This window comes from Pararge aegeria, chromosome 16 (assembly GCF_905163445.1).
Source record: "Pararge aegeria chromosome 16, ilParAegt1.1, whole genome shotgun sequence".
NCBI classification, from domain to species: Eukaryota; Metazoa; Arthropoda; class Insecta; order Lepidoptera; family Nymphalidae; genus Pararge; species Pararge aegeria.
The window spans coordinates 430035-436034 of record NC_053195.1 but is presented as its reverse complement, the minus strand read 5'-3'; the positions used below and the strand labels follow the sequence as shown (position 1 = coordinate 436034).

At 36.7% G+C, this 6000-nt stretch overlaps 1 non-coding gene across 1 annotated transcript; it reads right to left on the bottom strand.

Moving 5' to 3' along the window:
• Positions 1-398: 398 nt before the first annotated feature.
• Positions 399-470, bottom strand: Trnag-ucc. The gene has a single exon. It is a non-coding gene; the product is annotated as a tRNA-Gly (tRNA).
• Between the last annotated feature and the right edge of the window lie 5530 nt (positions 471-6000).

Here is a 6000-nt window from a genome sequence, read left to right as displayed (position 1 = left end):
ATATACCTCTAGCGCCATCTATTAGTGTATTAGGGAAACTTAAGAGAAATGGTCACTAGCAAACTCATTGGGTTCGTTGATTTAATAACATAATATGCAAAGATATATCTTTGCGTATAATATATACTATAGGACTTAGATGTCGTTTTTTTTACAATAATTATGTGCTTATGTGTACAGTTAGATAACCTCTACAGCAACTGAACCGATAAAAATTATTCATACAAAATACGCTGTATGAAATAAAATTAGCCTATAATCAGCAAAAAGATAGGACAACTTATTTTAAATAAAAATGTCGGCGGAGGCGTGTGTTATAATTGGTGACTAAATAACTCGACTGAATAATTCGAAAGTAAAAAATATTGTACTAAAAAAAAAAAGAAAAACCAAAAGTGTGCGTTGGCCGGGAATCGAACCCGGATCAACTGCTTGGAAGGCAACTATGCTGACCATTACACCACCAACGCCGCTTGAATAACTTTCGAATTTACGGAACAAAAGTTTATGCCACATCTAACAACTAATCTTTTTTTTTTCTAAAACTAAGTTTTGCTTAATACACGTGTCGATACGTATAAAAATAATTTATCTTGAAAATTACTTAGTTATTAAAAATCACTATTTTTATTGAGTATGAATAAATAAAGCTTAACATTTTGTTTAGTTTATAGCTCTGAAAATAATAACGTTAATCGCTGGTGGTTTTTTTTATTTTTTATTAAGGACTGCACTCGCGGTGTTGCCCGCGTAAATAAGTATGTCATACGTATTTTTATAATGTAATTACGTGCGCGAGGAATAGCTAGCATAAAGTTCGCCACATTTATTAGCTTTAGGTACAAGTATGTTGTGTAGAGTAGGACTGGTACTTTCCTTGCTAAAATATAAAAGATTATACGAAGTCTATGATCTATGCTTAGTAATTTTCTACAATTTACTTGGCAACGACTTAAAAATGCTGTAGGAAATATTTTTGCTTTTTAAATGCATAACAAAGTCGGTTTTTTTCCAGGGTACAAACAATCTCAATTCCAAATCAAATATGAGTTGGTTCAAAAGTTGCGTCAAGGATTAGCAAACATACGTACGCTGTGGGAGATCCCAAGTTCCATCTCTGGCAATTTGGAATTATAATTTCGGATTTGTCTCTGGTTTGATCTGACTGACTGAATGATCAATAAGCAGGTGAGATTGTAGCTAATTTGTGGTGTAAAAAAAGACTACAAACAAACTACTACAAACGCGTTTATACGGCTTTTTAAAATCGATTGTTTTCCAGGGAAAAAAGTATTTAGTATTTCAGATTTAAGTGAAGTAAAATTTTTATTTATTCGAATAGGCGGCACTTTTGAATCATGCATTAAATAAAAAATGTGTATATTACAGTGAGATGATGGCGATAACACTATGCCTACACTTAAAACTAAAGCTCGGTATACCGAGGCTCGTTTGGACAGAAGAAGGCCACGCCAAGCTTAGCCGGAAAAGTAAATATAAAATTTCTAATTATGAATTAATAATCGCAAATTATGAAACTCTCTAAGTCTTGTGAGTAGCGACCTCTCGTACACAAAGTCGCTTAACCCGTCAAGTAGCAATGTGGGCCGGGAGGACACCGTTGCGATTTGCCCGCTACAAAGGAATCAATTAAGGGCTAATGTACACATAGCGCACAGTGGCGTTCCTTTTAAAAGAAAATTTAAATACTGTGATTATTAATTGGATTTTTATTGGATTAAATGGGTATGGTCAAAACGAATACTTTTCATTTACTTTTACAAACTTCACTCTTAGATAATTGTATTATCAGATGCTAATCAAATTAAAATGTAATCGATGGTATACGCTTTAATTGTACTATTTCGATAAATAAAGGATCTCTGCCTTTTATAAAAACTATTTTTTTTTGTACAGAAGTTCAGCTATCGAAACGCGAAAGCAAAACTCGAAATCGCGACTCTTTAAACAGTAGCCTTAGTTAATGATGTGTACGGTACCAATGGAAGTTGGAACGTTGGTTTCTACTATCATAACTTTAAAACGTTATTTTAAAAACTAAAATTCCTCTGCACTTCTCCAGAAAGGGCTTGGCAAAATAAAAACAGAATTAGCGAATTTGAAACAGTGTTTCCATATTTGAAAATGAATCCAGGAGACTTCTCATCTACATGCATGGATCTCCCCCCAGAAAGGTAAGGGTTTAAGCTGTAGTCCACCACGCACCAAGTTCAGATTGGTTATACTTCACACGCCATTGAAAATAATTAAAAGTCTCAGGCATGCGGATTAAAGCAGTAATATTGTAATTGCTTTAATTAGAAACGCACATAACTTCGATACAACTCGGTCCCCTCTACCGAGATCGGCGATTGCAAGCTAGCGAATCTAATACTAAGCCAGTGACCAGTGTGCTAAGCGTACTGAACCGCACTAAAGTGATAGCGTTTTCGCGCTCAGTGTGAACCGTAGTGAGAGTAGCGCCCGCGCTACGCGGACGGCGCAAAGCAGAAAGAAAACAATATTGCGCTCTCTGTAAAGCTCTTCACGGATTCTGTGTGCACCTTGGGACGTAGGCTTACATTTTGTCAGACATTGCTAGCTATTCAAAATCATTTAAACAATCTTGAGCCACCGATTTATTATTGATAGCACGTCAATAGTGTCTTATTAGATACCTATTATAAATAATGGATTATTACTATTTTTCTTAGTAATAATTAACGAACCAAGTTCCCTATTATATTTCCATCACGTCTATAAAAAACCGTGTTCATTTTAGTAGCAGTTGAAGATTTTGAAACAGAGCTTGTCCAGGGAATTACTACACCATCCCCATGCTTATTTTTACCGCCAGGCAACATTGCTGTGTTATGAAAATTAATCTTAATTTGCTATAGTCCGCGAAAAGTGTATGGTGTAATTTATAATTTCTTCAATCCTTAACAACGATGTTTTACAAGACAAGACAAACAAGACTTAACAATTATTTGTTGTAAAGTCAACATCTCCTGAGGATGCTCCGGTTTTGGAGCGAAACGTGCGTAGAGTGTACATTGCTGACGATCTATTTTGTGTGGAGTATAAGGATTGAAGAAATTACACCAAACAGATTCTCCTGCTTTTCGCGGACTATAGCAAATTAAGATTAATTTTCATAACACAGCAATCTTGCCTGGCGTTACATACAGATTCTCCTGCTTTTCGCGGTAAATTAAGCCTAATTTTCATAATTAATCATGGATTTCCGCAAAGTAACGCCTGCTTCTATCCAAACATTGCTGTGTTCTAGTCTAAAGGACGTGGTAGCTGGAGTAATTTCAGGCACACGAGGCGAACACTAGGCACAGATTGTCACAGGACGGTACTTTATAAAAAAAAAAGTTTTGCTCTATTTATATGCGATGGTTATCCACTTAACATAGTCGTCAGTTATTACTAAAAAAAAATGTAAATGGTCTGTTGAACAAAATCTCTAAACTAAACTAAATGGGCAGGGCTAAGAGTAGTGTCGTTCGTGTCATAATTTTCTCTGCTGAAAAGGACTTTTTAGAATTTTCAATTTAATATGAACTATAAAATGACATTGTCACCACTGTTTTTTTATTTTTTATAACAATAAAGAATAATTCAAGAAAGAGAAAATCAATCTGTAGTTTGAGATACCATACTGTAGAGAATGCAGTGAAGTATGTATTTTGAGGCACAGGATTTCTCAAGATCTCCAAAGTTGGAAGAGAATAGGGGAGACATTCCCAGAGAGAGCCCAGAAACAGGATGTTTTGATGAATAGGTTTTAGTTAAATTTCTTAATTGAACTGTAACGAGGCTCATAATAATTTAAAAACAGCTAAAAATCGTTATTACCTGCCAATTCTAGCCCGTTCGTGGGCCGTGCGGCTCGCTTTGAGCCGCAGATCAAAGCGTACGAGCTTCTATTAGCCCTGATTACAGCGGCGCAGTCGAGGGCCGCTCTCACCCCGAACACGGCGTCGCGCGCATTGTCTGCTGCCGCGAGGGTTAAGATGCGCTCTCGTGCCGACGCAACTTTAATTAGCTCTGTCAGGTTTGGAGGCTTTTACCATCGCTCGTGGTTGCAGGTAAGCGCGCCTTTGAGCCGAGTGGCTCAGATGCGCGCTAAGTTGCTCGTTACGTCGAGTGATGGGAAAATAACTACCTGATTAGTTGCATGCGATCGGAGAGCTCAGTTGGAAATTTTATGTAAAAAACGTGACGTTAACGTCAGCGTACTTTTGTAATTTCTAAAGTATAACCAAGCGTGATGATACTTATAAGAATTCTAACAATAATGACTTATTTGTAGTAAAATAACGAATGATAGTATATCATCACCTCCCAATAATGGAAACAAATATGCATGAACACTGCACAGCTGCTTGTGACACATGCCAATTTTAAACACCATTCGACAGGCCTCTTTCGAATGATGGTTAAAATTTAACGCACGAATGTAACCTCAGGTCCCATTGCACCATTTACAAATCAGATCTACCAACTTAACTTCACCTACACACTACAATTATCATCAACGTGTCAGTGCTGCCACCTTTGGAAAATTTGCAAGAGATACCGATGTCTATAATATTCTGTTACTGTCTAAGTTTTCCAAAAGTTTCGAATCGAACGCACAATACCGATATGTTTTGACAGCGGTATTATCTAATGATCCACGCAACAGCAACTCGCAGACTAAAAAGATGTACTAGATATGTTGCTTAAAATTTTGTTTTGATTTTGAGTTAGACTAGATAACTTATTGAATAGTTAAATAGTAATAATATAATCGGGAGCCCCAGAAAAGAAACCACATTGGCTATAAAAATTACAATCCGTTGATTATTGAACGTTGCTTATCATAACACGTGTTAGCAAACAAGATACCTACCGGGCGAGAAAGGAAATAATCCCTCTATTAAACGTCCGGATTATCAAATGTAAATACGAGGTTTATCATATGACAGTGATTGATGCTGGCCACATATTTACTTGGGCACCTACTTATGTTAAAATAAAAATAATACCTTTCTGTCTGTTACAGAGTGGGTGAGGTTTCGTGTACTTAAAATGGAGGGCATGCTGATAAATACGTGTACTATGATTAAAATTATAAAGTATGTGGGCACTTGAACCTATGAAAAAATTGGTCCCTACAGGTCAATCATGGATAATCTGGATGAGCGCTTTATATTTAGATAGATGGGGTGGGGCTCTGTATAAATATCTACCACCACCGACTACATTATTTTACATTTTACCTTTATCCAACGAAGTCCTAATCTAACGCCATATCTGTGTCTGCATTTATGCAACGCAATCTTAGTCTAGAGGTACTCCTGTCTCTACCTTAATAATTTGCAATCGTACTCTATTGCCACTTTTGTGTCTAACGCAGTCGTTCTTTAGGGCCACTTTAGTGTTTACTTTAATCCAACACAGTCGTACTCTAGGTCCACTTATGTGTCTGCCTTTATCCAACGCAGTCGAAGTTATACCAAACAGCATACTCTGTGGCAATTAGGCCAGGCTGCTCTACTTTCCCTCAAATTCATTAGAACATAATACAATCATCGCATAAATCGATACAACATAAGCATTACAATCGAAACATAACGATAGACATTAGCCTCTGTCGATAAATATACGAAAAGAAACAAATAGGGTAACTCCAAGCCGTTAGCGCGTCATCGGCCACCAAACAAACCGAAGGAATTATTGTCCAAACCGTATCCCGTTATTTAGTGGAACCTGTGAAAGCCAATAACGTATTGTGACTTTACAGAAAACCAGATGAGCGACTGTATAGCTGTCAGCCAGGCCGTTAGGGAGCAATACGCACATATGCACAAATAAACACATTCAAATATTATTGCACAACAAAATACTATACATAAAACTCGATAATATACTCTACGTCCCTATTTTTAAGATGCAATATCCCTATTTTACATCGGCTGTAAGCTTTCGTTCTAATTTCTTTAA